Source organism: Chiloscyllium plagiosum, unplaced genomic scaffold (genome assembly GCF_037043375.1).
Source record: "Chiloscyllium plagiosum isolate Xiang-an unplaced genomic scaffold, Cpla_swu_hap1 HiC_scaffold_9, whole genome shotgun sequence".
NCBI lineage: Eukaryota > Metazoa > Chordata > Chondrichthyes > Orectolobiformes > Hemiscylliidae > Chiloscyllium > Chiloscyllium plagiosum.
In genome coordinates, this window is record NW_028270147.1 from 127,720,620 (window position 1) to 127,739,511 (window position 18,892).

Below are 18,892 nucleotides of genomic sequence, written 5' to 3' on the forward strand. Positions count from 1 at the left end.
TAACCACAAAGATGATAGCGCTTTCTTTGAAAGCTAGACAATTGTGGGATGAGAATTCAACAACCGCCCACTCTGTCAAATTGTGTTGACGACGCTCTGATCTCATCAAAATATGTTTGCAATCATATTCATAACATGTAAGGGAAGAGAAACATTGAAAACTGAATTATCACGAGTGAGGGGCCATTAAAAACTCAGGCCATGATGTTAAACTCGGACACTGATGTATCTACAGCTTTAGATTGTTAAACAATATTTGATATTGTACCAAACACTTTCTTGAAAACTTTCTGCATTGGTGATTTTATCAGTACCAGAGCAAGGAAGCAGCATCTGACACATGAATTCTAACAAAGTAAAAATAACAGACACTTTATACGGATCTGTCTCCCGAGAGTAAAATTCAACAGCAGAGATCTGTCCAGTGCTGGGAACATTTTGGACAAGTCAGCTGGTTTCCAGCTAATTACTGCAGCTTGAAAACTCCAGTATGATCAGAAAGAAAAAAGGACAATGTGCAGATTGGTGAACAGGCCCCTACACCTGGGCCTGAGGCAGGAGCCCAAGCTCCAACACACTGGCCTCACTTCACACCAACCTTCACACAGTGCGGGGTCATGAACTACGGCCATCAATCCCTCTGGGACCGGGATGGAGTGAGGGAACAGGGACAACTGTAGAAGAGTCACTAAGGAGTAAAGCAAGATGGAGAGGGTGTGTTGGAAAGTGTTTAATGGAGGGAACACACTTTGTGATCCCCAATACTGACATAGTCGATGCATATCACAGAATGAACAAAACAGTACATCGTGAAGACAATCAAAAGCCACATCAAAGCACTTCTTTTTTGAAAACTCATAGCATGCAGGACATTTTCATTGTGGTGCGATCAGTATCCTGGTCTGAAAGCTGTTCTCTCTCTCAACCTCGTTTCTACAGATGGAGCCGGTTAGATCCTCGCAGAGCCCCAGTTTATTTGTACTGTTCAGTAATGTGGGGATACCGATTGGTGGCTGGGGTACACCTGATGAAGGAGCAGCGCTTCGAAAGCTTGTGATTTCAAATGAACCTGTTGGGCTAGAACCTGGTGTTGTGTGACTTCTGACTTTGTATTTTTCGGACACAGTGAAACAGCTGCCTACGCATAACTATAGAGTACTTGCACTGCAACTGAGGATTATGGGTAATGACTCCATCCATTAGCCATGAACAAACCCACAGTCACTCCAGTGGATTCCAGTGGGAATGACCTGTCAGTTGCTTCCTAGATATTACATGATTCACCACCACCTCTCCAGGGCAATTAGGGAAGGCCAACAAATAACCGACACATCAACGCCCACCACATCTCAGGAGAAATCAGAATAAATAGCGTATAATTCAAATGATCAAACTGGTGAGGCTTGACTTCATCTCTTTGAAAGACTGGCGCCTCGTCCAGAAACGGGTGAACCTGGTTTGTCAGACAAGAAGGTGGGGTGTCCTTCAGATTGACACTAGGATCAGCAAAAAATGAATTACACTCAAAGATCTAACAAAGGGCTGTCAAAGCATGCCCCCAAACTGCAGAGAACAGCACTTTAGGCTTCGTGTCCCCATCTCCATCCTTGCTTGTTGCCCTTCCCTAACTGGTGAGTGGTGGTGGTGAGCCATGAGTTTCTTGAAGAGGATCTGACAGAGGGACAAGGTCATGTCCTCGGCCTGAGCACAACTGCCTGACCTGCTGTGCTTTTCCAACGCCACACTTTTCGACTCCGAGCACAAGTATCCCTCAGGAGAATGAGCTGTGGCACAAGAGGAAACGTGAGAGTGTTGGAAAGGCACCGACAGCCTGGTCAGCCTGCAGAGGGGCAGAAACAGATTTGATAATTGAGTTGATATCCTTCTGAGCTGAGGTGCAGACTCAGGCTTTCAGAGCCACACAGTTTACATTGTTACTGACCGTGGCTCCATGGGCAATGCTCCTGCCTCATCGTCAAAATGGTCATCGGATTGAAAGCCACCTCAGAAATGAGAGCACAGAATCCAGGCTGAGACTGTGGTGCACTGCTGAAAGTTGCACAGTCTCTGGCACCATCATTTGAGGCTCCACCACCACCACACCCCGACCACCCCCACCCCCACCTTTACGTGGCTTGACAAGATCCCCATTCTGAAGAGATTCCCTCAGATATCCTGCTCAAAGGTGTTTGGTATGCTTTATTTTATTGGTTAGAGTATTGAGTACAAGAGTTGGGAGGTCATTTTGCAGTTGTACAGGCCATTGGGTAGGCCACTGTTGGAATATTGCGTGCAATTCTCGTCTCTTCCTATCGGAAAGATGTTGTGAAACTTGAAAGGGTTCAGGAAAGATTTACAAGGATGTTGCCAAGGGTTGGAGGATTTGAGCTACAGGGAGAGATTGGACAGGCTGAGGCTGTTTTCCCTGAAGCGTCGGAGGCTGAGGGGTGACCTTATAGAGGTTTACAAAATTATGAGGGGCATGGATAGGATAAATAGACAAAGTCTTTTCCCTGAGGTCAGGGAATCCAGAACGAGTGGGCATAGGTTTAGGGTGAGGGGGAAAGATATAAAAGAGACCTAAAGGACAACTCTTTCACACAGAGGGTGGTACATGTATGCAATGAGCTGCCAGCGGAAGTAGTGGAGGCTGGTACAATTGCAACATTTAAGAGGCATTTGGGTGGGTATATGAATAGGAAGGGTTTGGAGGGATATGGGCTGGGTGCTGGCAGGTGGGATTGATTGGGTTTTGGGATATCTGGTTGGACTGAAGGGTCTGTGTCCATGCTGTACATCTCTATGACTCTATGAATAGATTTATCTCGTCATTTGTTTCCTGTCTGTGGGACCTCACCATCTTGTCCGTGAAAGTGACTGCACTGTGCTCACAACTTTCAATATCCTGAGATGATTAAAAAAAACTGCACCAGCAAGCGTTCTCTCTCCATTATCATGTAAAAGGGGAGCAGTGAGCAAGTGATAATGCACGAGGTAAAAACAATGACTACAGGTGCTGGAAACCAGATTCTGGATCAGTGGTGCTGGAAGAGCACAGCAGTTCAGGCAGCATCCGAGGACAGGCAATGAGGAAAGGTTGGAAAGGCTGGCCTTGTTCTCACTGGAGTTGAGAAGAGTGAGGGGTTTTCCTGTCCCACTGTATTCTCCAACTCCCATCTGCTTCCCTCACAGGTCATAACCTCCTGCCCTTTACTACACGATGGATTGAACTGTACAGTCCTGAGGCCTATAACTTCCATCTGGAACAAAGTCTCCAAGTATCTCTGCCCCTCCCGAATGTATCATTTTTTTCAACTCAGCCTCCAAGTGGGAGTTCCTGTAGTTTTATACATTCACTACAGATGTATTTACGCTGAATCAGTTCAATTCAATAAATATATTGATCTCACTTACAAATGAAAAATATCCATTCCTTCATTGGACCAGTAATTGTCTTCAATCTCTGTTTTGAAGTTTCAGTACTTTCCATTTATTAACCTTCCCTAATGGACATGTCCTGAAGCAGTCTATTTAGTCAGTGCCTCATACTAAACAATTCCCAGCTGATCTGCTTACCAGACTCCTATTCTCATGTTTATCATTTTGCTTCATTCAAACCAAGTGCATGTGCAGGCTCCCAGCAGCTGACGTGGCAGTTCCAAATCAGTTTGGAAAAGCAAAGGTAGATTCCTTCCGCGAGTTCACCGAACTCCCACATGGACCAAACTTCCCAGCATTCCCCTCTGTGCTGGCTGCACTCAGTGCTAGCTGCAGTATTAAGGCTGCCCTGTATTAATACTGTTTCTGATTTATATCACTCCATTCTGTTGTGCTGTTGTTCAGGATCTGGGTTAAGCTCACTCATTTCTCAGTCGAGAGCTTCCTTCTTTCAGCCTGACAGAGACTTTACATTTGCAACCAGCAAATGGGACTTCAATGTTGGAATCTGTTTTCAGGATTGATGGGCTCGATAGTTTGATTCAATGAGATGAGGTAAGAAATACCTGTGACTCTTGTTGCAATCCAATCTTTTCTGTCTAATCTCTTCAGGGGTCAGCATTTTGGGTGTAACCCTTCTTCAGGACTCAGGGTGGGTTTTAGGGGAGCTGTGTGGTGAGGTGGGGATAGGTTGAGAAATGTAGAGAGTATGACCTGATTGGTTGATGGGAGAGATGAATCGCGCATGATGTGAAATTGAGTAATTTTGGTGTGGGGAGGGGCAGATGACAGGGATGCCCCCTGTTGCTGCGACTGTTTACCTTGGTACTTGAACCACTGGCAGAGACTGTCTGAAAAGACCCTGAAATAACGGCACTCAAGGTGGGAGTTGGGGAAACAAAATCACTCTCTATACGGACAATGTCCTACTGTTTTTAGCTAACCCCAAATAGTCCATACCTCAGCTAATACAAAACATTAAATTATTCGGCAGCTTTTCGGAATACAGAATAAATTTTCCAAAATTGGAAGTCCTGCCTCTGGGGGGATTGGTGGAGGTACTGAAGCTGGAGGAATGAATGGAGTTTCCTTTTAGATGGTCACAGAAAGGTTTTCTCTATCTGGAAATTTTTATTACCCCTCACTTCCCGCAACTGTATGGAGCTAACTTTGTGTCGCTGTTTGAGAGTGTAAAGCAGGACTTGCTGCGATGGGAGGGAATAATCAGATCATGGCTCGGCCGTATAGCCTTGATTAAAATAAATGTTGTTCCTTGGTTGTTATATCCTGTGAGGATGCTCCCTTTGTTCTTACCCAACCAGGTGCTGCGGAGGTTTGCGGGATGGCTTGGATCATTTATTTGGTGCTGTAGGCGCAACTTAATTAAATTTATCAAGTTGCAACGTCCATAGGATATGGGGGTGTGGTGGACCTCCCAGATCTGAGGAGATATCAAATCGGCACCCTGCTGCCATATGTACGTGAATGGGTGCGTAATGACTCAAAGTCGATGTGGCTTGATCTTGAGGCCTCACAGGCGAGGTGTCCCTTCAGAAGCTTACTATTCATGGATAAGATGAGATCAGTAGATGCGCATTGTGCAAGTCTGATTAGCATAAATACGGTAAAGCATGGAGGATAATGCGGCAGGGTGGGGGCAATTTGCCATTCACCCCGTTAGTGGGAGCTCCAGGATTTAGACTGGAATCAAAGGTCTCTGGTGTCAGAGCAGAGAAGCGGAAAGGAATCCCCTGTCTGGGAGATTTATTTGAGGGAGAGGTCTTGATGTCTTTTAGCCAATTAGGTCAGAAATACGGAATCCCCAAGAGGGACCTTTTCTGATATTTCCAGGTTAGGGATTACATACAGAACACTATGTTCTTGACCCAGCCTGACAAGTCGGAGAGAATGAAGAGTGCTCCGATGTGGGGGCAGTCTTTCAGTTCGTACCACATATCATCTGCAGAGAGGGAATGCCTTGGGGGACATGGAGAAAGTCAAGGAAATTTAGAATCAGGAGTAAGGGAAGAAATCTCATCGGAAATGTGGGAAGACGTATGAGGGGATGTAAAGAAAATTTCAATCTGCGTTAAGGCACAAGTGATGCAATTGAAGATCCTCCCCAGGGCCCAAATGGAGCCAGAGAGATTAGCAAAGTTGAAGAAAGTGTCTTCCCTGAAATGACCCAAATGTAAAAACAGCATTGACATTCTTACACATTGCTTTTGGTCCTGTTACAAGATCCGCGGATCCTGGGGGGCCATAGTGAATGAGCTGGAGACAATCCTGGGAACGGAAGTTTGAGAGGATCTGGTGTCCCTCCTTTTGGGACGACCGAAACTTCCCTCTTTGGGTGAGCATGGGAGGAGGTGATTCAACATTCGTACACATTGTGAGAGGAAGGACATCCTAATGAAATGAATATCAGCAAAGCCTCCAGGTCTTGCAGGGTGGCACAGACTTGTGATGGAGCACGTCCCACAAGATTACCTGACAGTATGGGGCACCACGGAATGGAGCAATTTTATAAGACATGGCGGCCCTTTCTAATTTACATCAACATGGATCTGTCGGCAGTACTGATTAGGGCCTTTATATAGGCACGAGGTCTGTATGTGGTGGTCCGGGGACCCCGGGGAGTTGGTGGGTGGGGGAGTGGTCTCGTAAATACGGGTATATAATCACTGTTGCTCTTGTGGACAGGAGCCTTGTTGGAGGGTGCGGCAAATGGAGTCATGTAATGTAGTACAATGTACAGCAATTTAATTTTAGTGGATTGTAATTAAGATTAGATTACATACAGTGTGGAAACAGGCCCTTCGGCCCAACAAGTCCACACCAACCCACCGAAGCGTAACCCACCCATTCCCGTACATTTACCCCTTTACCTAACACTAGGGGCAATTTTAGCATGGCCAATTCACCTGACGTGCACATCTTTGGACTGTGGGAGGAAACCGGAGCACCTGGAGGAAACCCACGCAGACACGGGGAGAACGTGCAAACTCCACACAGTCAGTCGCCTGAGGCGGGAATTGAACCCGGGTCTCTGGCGCTGTGAGGCAGCAGTGCTAACCACTGTGCCACCGTGCCGCCCACCACATTAAATTTAATGTTAGTTTATTTAATTTGCGTTTGTGCTGATTTGGTTTTAGTTAAGCAAATATGAGACAACTGTATCTTGAACAACAGCCGGCGGTTTATTGACATTACTGTATTATAATATAATATTTTTCAATAAATATTTACTAAAAAAAGAGGAACATTAGGGAAAATTAACAGATAGAAGCAGCATGCAACAGAAATGATCAGGAGTGGTGAGAAAGGAGGGAGAAAGAGAGATTCCTGTAGTATGGAGAGAGAGAGAGAGAGAGAGTGAGAGTGAGAGAGAGCAAGAGAGAGTGAGTTCTGAAGGAGAGAGAAAGAGAGAGAGAGAAAGTTCTGAAGAAGTTCTGAATCAGTGCAAGTGATCTCAAAAGCTGCTCAAAGTTTGCAACTTTTTCCTGAAAACGAATATCACAAATACAGTCCATTTACATGAATAAAAATCAATTGTCCTTTCTGAAATAATTTAGATTAGATTACGATTTAGATTACATTACAGTGTGGAAACAGGCCCTTCGGCCCAACAAGTCCACACCGCCCCGCCGAAGCGCAACCCACCCATACTCCTACATTTACACCTTACCTAACTCTCCGGGCAATTTAGCATGGCCAATTCACCTGACCTGCACATCTTTGGACTGTGGGAGGAAACCGGAGCACCCGGAGGAAACCCACGCAGACACGGGGAGAACGTGCAAACTCCACACAGTCAGTCACCTGAGGCAGGAATTGAACCCGGGTCTCTGGCGCTGTGAGGCAGCAGTGCTAACCACTGAGCCACCGTGCTGCCCATTTAAAACCAAAAAATAAAATCAAGACTTATCATAATGAAGTAAGTGCAAGTATTTAAAATCCTCAATACCTCTGCCTTCCACTTCAGTCATGCAGATATAGTCCTCCTCACTCAGAGGGAGTATTCAGTGTCTGATATCAGCCATTGTTTCAACTCTCAGAGCTAACATACACCAAACACATATTATTGCACCACTAGATATACTTTTTAAAAAGGTAAATGTAGGTGTAAATACAAAAACAAAATTGAATGTGCAAACTTCTTTGAATTCAAGTCTATGCTACAGTTTGGATAAATAAATGGGATCAGGTTGTATATGAATAGGTAGGGAGAAAGATTGGCACTTCTGGTATCCACATCCTGCCAGTCGGCTGACGCCAGTAAGGATCGATATCCCATACCAGCTACTTATTGAGGAAATTCTATGCCAGATGTCAAAACTCAATCAGAGAGAGGAGTTCAGAGGCCGAGGTGGATTCTCTTCTGCTCGGGGCATGAGGTTTGGTTTCCTTCTGGAGTCCACAAGTTGGCTGATGGCATGGCCCGTGTTAGGATAACATGAGTTTTAACTGTTGCCCGTGAATCTGATTCAGTACATTTATTGTGTCTTTTATCAGAGCTTCAAAAATATCATCTGCCAACTGCATCTTCACACAAAGCTCATCCTGATCATAATTCACCCATTGGGCTTCCTCCTCATAAAGCTCTTGAACCTGCCAGAAAAACAGAGGGGGTGTTATTGTTTTTATATCAAGATTTATTTGTTACAGCTCTTTCCTTTCGTACCAAGCAGTGTTTGCCCTGAAATCACTCAGACTTCAGGCCACCCACTTTCCTTGTGTCCAGGATCACACAAGTGGCCATTCCCACACAGCAGTGGAGCTTGGACAGGAGTTCTGGAGGGCTCACTGTGAGATCAATGGAGAGTCACTAGTTATTCTTGTACAAAACAATACCAAGGCTGGGAAGGTTAAGGACTGGCTACATAAATTAGGTCTGACCTGAATATTTCCAGCATTTTTTACTTTTATTTGATAAACGAGGCCTGCGTTCTCTTGAGTATTGATGACTAGGGGATGGATCGATAGAAGTGACTGAGATGATTAAACGATTTGACAGCGAAGGAAGTGAGAAACTAATTCCTTTAGCGAGGCATGCCAGAAATAGGGCATGCAGGAAAATAAGACTTAGGTTGGTTAGGGGGTGATGTGAAGAAGCCTTTTGTCACACAAACAATACTAAAATAATCGGGTTCCCTCTGGCCTTAAAAACTATTGTGACTGTTACAGCATTTCAATATGAGTGTTGAGGGATATTTGTAAGGTCAAGTAACAGTTAGGAGCAATTAGGAAATCAATATACAGAATTAAGATACAAATCAGCTATGATTAGGAGGACAAGAACAGACTGAAGGGTGCTGCTGGCTTAATCCTGTTCCTACCTGGTTTTGAATTTGATTCCAACGTCACAACTCCTCAAACCAGTGAGATCAATCACCAATGTTGCCAGTAACATAATAAATGAGTGGAGATGTTTTACTCAGCACGCACAACCAGAAAGGAATACCCACCACAAGGAAAGAGCTGGTGAGTGTAACTGAATTACATGTTGTAACTTTAGGCTGGCCCTCTGCCCTGGTGTAGCTGTGGCCTGACGGTATCTCTACTTGAGCTGATGCAGAGCAGAGACTTTCAACCCTTGCCTAATGGACACACACTGTCAGCTGGAAGTGTTTGATCCAAAGAGGGAAAAAAAGCAATGATTTGATTTTTTTGGCATATCAAGCACCCAATTTTTTAAAACTTCAGTGTTGGGATGCATGCTGCCCCTCCCCATTTCTCTACGGAAAGATATTTTTCTTGAAGTGCTGCAGCCTACGTGTTGAAGGTACTCCCACAGCACTGCAAACTCAGGGATTCCAGGAGATTAAACATGTAAACATAAAAGGAAAGGTGATATCTGACCAAGTCAAGGTGGTGGTGTGGCCTGAAGATAACGGTGTTCTTACAGACCTGTTAAACTCATCAATCTGCTGACACATGTTGTGCTGTGACACACCAACACATGGGAACGACTGGAAAGGTCTGCAAAAACTGTCTTCTAATTTTTCTATACTTTTGATTTTGGACTCAGATGGGAATAAAGCAATTTTAAAACCCAAGGATTGTTCAGGGATTGCTGGCACTTCACAGTAGCAAGTTCCTTGACATGCACTAAGTGCTACTCACACAGTTCAAGCAGTATTAGATGGCTTTCAGACAAGCTGCAGCCAAGGGCTGTGTTCAACGGGAGCTTCAGTCAATAGTAAGTAGCTAACTAGTCACTAGGCCACAGACAAATATCCTTTGGACAAAAACGGAGATTGGCTCCCAGGTAACTGATCAGCTGGGGCTGTATACAAATGAATTGAGAAATCACCAGATCTCCACAAGTTAAGGATCTGTCTCTGCAGTAAAAAGCCTGAAGAAAACCAGCTTCTTTTCCCTTCAGCACTTGCTGTAATCTGTGGCTATTAATTAATAAGTTACAGACTTGTACACGTGTGAACTAGTCACCCTGTGCCTTCTGAAAACCAATGGAAGCATCTGGAGAAGGAAGATCAAGGAACAGCATTCTGATCAGCACAAGGATTATCTCAGGAAAAGCCATCAATAGGTAACATTGGAAGTACGTTCCCAGTCTTTCCCTTTATGCAAAACACCCAGTGCACTTTGTCCCTGTCTTTCTGTCTGTGTATGTGTAATGAGGAATGCATGTGGGAGGGGTTGTTAGTTTTAGTTAGTAGTTATATGCCAGTGGTTGATAATTATTTGCATTTTTTTGTAACAAAATGTAACTCTTGTTAAGCAAAGAACCCTGACCTGTACTTACTGTAAAACTGGGTCTAAAAGACAGGTAAGTGAGGAACCAAAAGAGAAAATGCTAGAAAATCTCAGAAGGTCTGGCAGCATCTGTAAGGAGAAAAAAGAGCTGACGTTTCAAGTCTAACTGACTCTTTTCTCTCATTACAGATGCTGTCAGACCCGCTGAGATTTTCCAGCATTTTCTCCTTTGGTTTCCGATTCCTGCATCTGCAGTAATTTGCTTTTATTAGGTAAGTAAGGAATTCAATGTACTTCTGAATTTCTTTGAAACTTTTGTGGCAACTAATGAATAGCAGGTATTGAGTTTCAGCAAATTACTCCAGCGAGGGCCAAGTTTTCAATTCAGTCAGAAAGTTGAAGCATTTTCTGGACAAATGCAGGATAGCCAGACAGGTAAGCCAAAGACAGATAAAGCCTTTGTCATTTGAAATAATAGAAAATTCAGATGTACAATGAGGTGTTCATAATTGTGATGCAGTGGTACAATATAAAACTGAACAGTTCCTAAACTGAAGCACTTACCAAAATATGGTCCACCCGATCACGTTGTTTGTTGCCAAATTTCTTCAACTTCTGCCAAGCCGTCTTCTGATGTTGCTCTTCGTTCAACCCAAATAACTTTAAAACTTCATTAGAAATGAAGATCTGTGGGTAGAAGCACAGGAGAAATGGCAGCTGTTGCACACACCCTAAATACAGACCAAACCACCCCCAATCCATTAGCCTTCCCTAAAACTACTCAATGAAGACTTTGATGCTTCGACCTTCTAATTCTTCCCCCATTCTGAATTATGTAAAATTGGATGGAACTCAAAGCATGTTCAATGAAACAAAAATCTGCGAAATGCTTTCAAACTTAATTATAATTGAAATGAATAACAGTAGTGAGATCCAAAAGCACAGACAATACTACTTTAAGGTAACATGCAATGCTCCCAAATTGAGAGAAGGTTTGACATTTTCCCTTGCCTAAGACCTTGGCTGAGAAATGATTAATTATTCACTGATTGATTTACTGCATTTCATAGTTCAGCACTTTGCCTACAGCATCTTCGAAGAAACCTCTGCTTTGTCAAATTCCAAAAATGTTCTGCCTTTAATTGAATGTAGGCAGCTAACTGAAGATCAGCGCTGTGGGAAGTCTCACAATAAATATTGGGGCTGACATGGATTCATACAGCGCACCCAGCATTTCAAGAAGGTCAAATCATTCTCAATTTAACAGATGAGCGCTTCAAAGCTATATGACCTAACCACTGACCACTGCCTCACATGGCTCCAAGCAGGAAGATTTTGATAGGTTTCTCGGCTAACACTGTCAAAGGCAAGTAACATGCCCAGAAATGTTGGTGTGGGAAACATCTCAGACTGAAGATACATTAGAGTCGAGTTATAAAGACAAAACAAAGGAAATGAACAGTCCCAAATTTGCTCTGTGAATGAAAAGCTGATTTACACATGCCCATTCTCAGTCCCTGGCAAAGTGCAACACTTCACAAACTGTGCTCAAAGGGAAGTCAGGCTAGACAATGAGCAGCTTGATGTTGACTTTAGACCGTGGTAAAAAGTTCACATTGCAGTGTTTCAAGTCTGAGTTACTGGGAGGAGTGATCCAGTGTACACTTCAATGTCAGTGCCACAGTAAAATAGAAGTTGCATTGTTGTAATAGTAAAGAACTTGGTCTGCGTGCTGGACAATACTTTGTAACCAATGCTCAAGTCACCCACCTTAACCTCAAATTGTCAAAAACAACTTGCAAACATATATAACTTTTCACACTTGTACCATGTTGTTCCCAACCTTTGAAGTATAGCCACTAATTATAATATCGTCAAAAGCTGCAACAAATTTTCACACAGCAAGTTACCACAAATTAGAGAAATGGTTCAGTAAACATTTAGTCATACAGACTCATGTCGTAGATTGACCAGGACCATGAGGGAGAACTCCACTCCTCTTCAAAGTAGCACTAAAAATCTTTTTAAAAAAACTCTTCCCTAATCAGATAAGAACCAAGGCCACATAAACAAAAACAATTTAAGCCACGTTAAGTTGCATAAGATCTTAGAATACTTTGGTCAATTTTGGGAATCTCAACATCGTGCAAATTCTCAAGATGTTATCAGGAAAAGAGGTACAAACATGAGCACAGATTGAGAAGTTCAACCTTTAAGGCTTTCTTTATCTGAAAGTTATGGAATGACCCATGATTCTAAATTCTAGATTCCAGATCAAGATTCTAGAGAGTTTTAAGAAGGTGAATAATAATCAAATCTTGTATTATCAACCAATGGATACAGCAATAGAAAGACTGAAACGATAGAGAAGAATTTGAAAAAAAGTACTGAGTGGCTGGAAGGGACACCATATATTATGTAAATAGAAACAGAATCTGCAGATTCTCAGACTGGGCAAAGTTATGACAGATGGGGTTTAATGGATAACAGTATGATGATGATGAGGATGATAAATTAATAATGGGAGAGTACAAACAGTGGAGGAGAAAGGGACTTTGGATTTTTAGGAAAGGGGCAAAATGGTAAATTGAACTCAATACAGTCATCAGGTTCGAGATAATGTTTTTAACATGCTCTGTTATACATATCATCAATCAGAGCTGCTGTGGAGCACTCTTCACCCATACCTTTCTTGCTTAACTAAGAAAAAATAATTTTGTTTTCAAATGCAAAATCTGGGTCTCACCTCACAATAAGCTCTTCTGCTGACACTCTCGTCATCCTTCCATTTATAATTCCCAAAGTCTGGGGGTATTTGCAAATCCCCCAGATCATGGCCAAGTTCCTGCCATTTGCACAGCTCCTCAGCCGCTGCATGAACCAGTGTCTAAATCTCGACAGCATCTTCAGCAAAAGCAAAGTTAATTTCCCCTTGGATTTTTCTGGTCTGACGTAGTTTCTGTTGAAGATCCACCCAATGGATGTTAACAGGTCTCGTTACAATCAAATTCAACTTGGACACTAACTCTTGGCGACACTTCTCACAACCTGTTCAACAACTTTAATCAAACCTGCTGAACCACTGACAAAGCCTCACGCAATGGACACGCTGACCACTTGGGAGCCACAGTATCACCGAACACATCAATTCCTCAGACCTGCAGTATCACCGTACACACCGGCCGATCACACAGCAGAACTATGTGGGCAGTCAGTAACGGTGAGCATGGTTAGAACCATATTGAGGAAAAAGCCAAAATGAGAAGCTGGAGACTAAAAGCTTGCAAAAGATGTGCATTTGAAAGACAGGAGAGGAATGGGATTTGGAAATGAATTCTGCCATCGGGCTACTATACATGGTCATGATTTAGGTTAACTCTGGAAGCGAAATGAAGACCACAAGAGGTTGAAGGATGATGTTAGACTAAAAGTCACATAGAGAGACAGGGATTCATCATGAAGGGCTTTCTTAAATGTGCAAATTAGATTGGAGATGTTGAAAAATTGGGAGGCAAAGGTCAATTAGGGACAGTCTGATAATTTTCAGAATAAGCGCTCTTTCCAGACGTTTGGAAGTGCTCACATTCATGGAGTATAAGGACAGAAATCTGACCAGAAGAGGATGGAATGGTCAAGTCTCTGGGTGAGAGTTGTGGATGATGAGGCAGGAGGCATGTAACTTTCCAGAGACAGGTTTGTGATTAGTAAATGCTGGGTTTACTCAACGCTGGAACATGCTGCTGAGATATAAAGGGTGTGGACCAGCTGAGGATAGCAAATGAGAGGCTGGAGTGGCAAAGGGACACAGCTGGAGAGTCAGAAACAGGCAAACCTGTTGGAGTTGACTTTTCTTTGTTGAATACTTCAGTGGTGTGCAATTTTTTCTGAAAAGCTGGTGACATTCTTTCTCCAATTTAGACAGGTGCAACATGACTGAAGTTACAGACCAATGAAATCAAACTTGCACAGACATTCAGCTCTTACTGTTCAACTTCAGAGATTCCAAAGGAAACTGACAGAACGCGATGTTAACAATCTACCACACCGATGCTGACTTAACTCTGGGCTGTCGGCCTCAATTACAGTGACAATACAGTAATAAGCCAAACGAGAGGGAAAACCTCCTGTGACAGAACTCATGTCATCATCCCACCATGCAAGGTGGTGGAACTTGCAAAGAAAACTAGATTCTTCCGTGTTAACAAAGTGGCCACATAGCCTTGTGTAAACAACGTCCAAGCTCTCACACTGATTACAACTTTTGCTGCTTCTCAACTCTGCAAGTGATATGCAACCACCAGCAGTGAAAGGAATTCAAATCTGAAACTTCAGCCTCCCTCGAGAGGGTGAGTGGGAAACTACACTGGGCTATTGTGTCAAGGTACCATTGAGAAAGATGATAATTCCAACATCTGAGCTATGCTGATTAAATGGATCACGGCAGATGGTTGGGAAACGTGATTTCCTTGAATGAATGAGACAGGCAAAATAAAAGGCCAGGTTCACACCTTGCTTCTTCTGCATTAATCCAGACTGATGACATTTACACATCAATACATCACCTCACATGTGCCATGACAATCAGCGATACCAAAGTGCACTTGAAAGTAGTCAGAACTACAGTAAATGCATTACTGTCTCGAAGAGAAAACAAACAAACAAGAAACAGAGGCTAACATTACCTTTCGATTCGGGAATCTTCTTCCTTGCCTCTCTCTTTCCCATGAGCTCCTTGTCCCAAGCAGCCAGAGCCTGATTTTCCAATTGCTGGATCGCAGCTTCCTCAGCATCGAGCCGCCGCTTCCAGTCCAGCAGCTCCTCTGCATGTCGTCGCCGACGCATCAGCTTCTGCTCCCATTTAGTGAGGAACCTGATGGACATGCAAGCAGGACGGGGGGGAGAGAGAAAGGAAGTGTCAGCTAGCTGCCGATATTCATTTCTAAAATCGGACATTAACCTGCAGCTCAAAATGTATAATTCTTACTTTTTAAATTCAACACTGTTTGGGTTATAGTTTCACAACACAAACAAAATTCAGGGCAAGGTCTCCTTGTACACTTCACACATCGTAGAACATTGCAGCACGACTGCATGTAAATAGGCTCAGAGCAGTTAATCAACACATTCAAAAGGATTTCCTCCAAGTTTGCTGATGCAATATTAGTCAAAACAGTCAACTTCAATCTGCAATGCTGATCTTCAAAAAAACTTCAGTCTGACACAGATTTCCCCACCCCACTGCAATTGGTAACCTGGCCCGGCCCAGGGATTGGTACTGGGACATTAGTGAACTGTGATCTCAAAGGAAGCGAGCAAACAAAATTCTGATAGCCTGGTCCTCAAAGTTTAGTAAGAGGTTTGAGACAAGTCAGATGCTATGCCTTCTTGCATTTAGCTCAATTGCATTTCCTATTTACAGTACATGTTTTGCAAAGTGTAAAGAATTATGTGTCTTTTTGCCATAGTGGGGGATTTTTATCCTAATTTATCACAGTTGCTGCCTCTCACTCCCCAAGTCAAATTATTAGCATCTGTAACAAAACAAAGAACCGCAGATGCTGAACATCTGAACCAAAGAAACAAAGTGCTGGAGAAACTCAGCAGGTCTGATAGCATCTGTGAAGAGAAAGAAAGGTTATGTTTTAAGTTCACTAACTCTCTGTCTGCGAACAACAGGTCACTGGACTTGAAACATATAACGTCTTTTTCTCTTCAGTGATGCTGCTGGACCTGAGTTTCACCAGCACTGCATTTTCTATAAAACTTTATTTATAAAACAGAACGGAAAAATAATAATCCGCAAAAGTGAGTCAAAAGCGTTAACGTGAACACAGTTTCCACACTTGAGTTACACAAGGACACCTCAGTTTAAAAACAAGATTTAACTCACAGTAGCATTCCATCTCAAAATGAGCCAAGTTACACCAGTAATAAAGCTCACCCACCCAATTAGGCACTTCAGCACAACATCCTGCAGTGTTGGACACAGCCACCTTTATCAAAGAATGATCACATGTCACAAAATTGTCGGCCGAGAGCATGTCTCTTTAAAGGAGCTGAAAACAAACTCTCAATTTTTGCGAGGTTTTTTAATCATACCTAATTGAACACTTAAATCGCAGAGAAAAATCTTTGTTTTTTAAAAATGTTTGTGGGACACATCCCACATCTTGTTTAAGGTTCGGTTTGGTCTGATCCATAGAGACAAAGGTCAAGCAAGCATCACACTTTCCCTTCACTTCTACAAAGGGCGAGCATCCCATTTCTTCAGGATTTAAAGAATTTTGGAAATTGTTTGTAAAATCAATGATCACATGAAAGAACTGGACAATAAATGTATGCAATAAGAGTGAAGCCTGCGACAGCAGATTTTTCTTTGGAGGGCAGTGTGCCCGCTTTCCAAATTCTGGGAGCAGATACATTTATAAGCTATATTGGCGTACAGTCAAGTTCCTTACTGAACAGTGACAGGATTGGACAGAGTCGGCATAGATTTAAAAGAGGGGAATCATATTTGGCAAATCTACAGAAATTCTGAGGATCTAATGAATAGAATTGATAAGGGGCAACCAGTGGGTGTTACTTTGACTTCAGAATGCTTTTGATCAGGTCCCACGTAAAAAAATTAGCATATAATGTGAGAGATCGGGGGGGGGGGGGGGGGGGGGGGGGGAGTGTATTTGCATGGACAGAGAGCCAGTTGGCAGACAGGAAACAAAGAGCTGGAATAAACAGGCCATTTTCTGAGTGGCAGCCAGTGGCCAGTGATGTACGACAGGGATCAGTGGTTCAAACCCAGTTATTCACAATATATACTAATGATTTAGATGAGGGAACTATTACTATTTCTAAGTTTGTGGGCGACACAAAGCTGGGTGGAAGGGGAAACTGTGAGGAGGATGCAGAGATGCTTCAAAGTGTGATTTACATAAGTTGAGTGATTGAGAAAATGAATGGCAGATGAAAGATAATTTTGATAAATGTGAGATTTTTGGTTGCAAAAACAGACAGCGAGATTATCTGAATAGATTAGGAAAGGGAGAGTTAAAACAAAGGGTGTCTTTGTACACCAGTCACTGAGAGTAAGCATGCAGGTGCAGCAGGTGGTGAAGGCAAATGGTATGTTGGCCTTCATGGTGGGGTAGGCCAGAACCAGTGGTCATAGTCTAAAGGATATAGGTTAGGCTATTCAGAACTGAGATAAGGATAAATTTCTTCATACAGACAGTGTTGAACCAACAAAATTCTCTGCCACAAAATGTATTTCAGGACAACACATTGAATATCTTCAAGGGTTAGATATAGTTCTTAGGGCTAAAGAGATCAAATGGTATGGGGAGAAATTGGGACTAGGGTATGGAGTTGGATGATCAGTCATGATCATACTGAATGACAGAGCAGGCTCAAGGGGCTTATTATTATCTTGCTTTTCATGTTACTAACAGCAAAAATATACAAATACTTCTAAAACATGTTAATTGCTTATCTGGATCACAAAAGAAAAAGCTTATTCTTTTTTACAGCCTCTTTAAAGGTTTACACAAGCATAATTATTACAAAGATCCAGTGGTATTTAATTTACCCTGGGAGAAAGTGCTAGTTTCTATTAGCTTTCCAATATTACAACATTCACACAACAAACATAATTCACACTTCAAATTCTGCAATATTTTTCAACGATTTCACTAATCTGGGTGAATTTCATTCAGAAATGTACTACAGCCGACATGTAATCTAAACGTTCACATCACATTGTATAAGACAAAGAGATCTTCAATTAAACTGGATTATCATGAAATACTATTCCATTGCTGCAAAATGACAAAACCTTTTACTCTCTCATGATTATTTAATGAATAAATATTCAGTTAGATGCAGCGTTCTAACGAAAATACTATTTAGAACAGGAAAAGTTTATAGCATAGTCTCTGCAGATTGTGTACACAGCTGCACTGTACCAAGGGGTATATTTGTGTTATTTGCTTTCATTGAAGATAGTTTCAAGGAATAAGAGTGGTGCCAATGAAACCAGCATTTGTTGCTCATTCCCAATTGCCCTTCAGTGGTGTATGCTGCCCTCTTGAAGGTACACCCACAGTGATGTCAGGATGTGTTCCAGGTTTAGTGATATAATTCCAATTCAAAATGTTATGCAGCTTGGAAGGGATTTGGGAGGTGGTAGCATTAGTAAGGGAGCAGTAGCTACCATTGTCTTTAGATGGCGCAGAACATGGGTTTGGAAGGTGCTGTGAAAACAGCCTTGGTAAGTTGCTGTAGTGCATCTCATATATGGTACACACTGCTGCAAATGTGTGCCATTGAGGAGAAAATCAATGGGTGGAGTGTCAACCAAGTGGGCTGCTTTGCTCAGGACAATGTCAAGCATTTTCCTTGCTATTGGAGCAGTACTCATGCAAGCACATGGAGAGTATTCCATCACTCTCCCAAAAAGTGCCTCTCAGGCTTTGGTCAGTTAATCATCGCAGAACACCCAGCTGTTGAGCTGCTCTTGCAGCCAGAGTATTTATGTGGCTGATCCAGTTAAGATCCCAGGTAAGTTACCCTGCCATCAATGCCAAACCCTTTTCTCTTGAAAACTGAACAGGAAGAAGATGGTATATTAATCCCATAACAGATCCTGTACGGTAGAAATACCAACAGTCAACTTGCAAAAACACTGATCCAAAGCAAAAAGAGGGAGATGTGATTATCTTTTCTGTGGGAGTCCACGAAG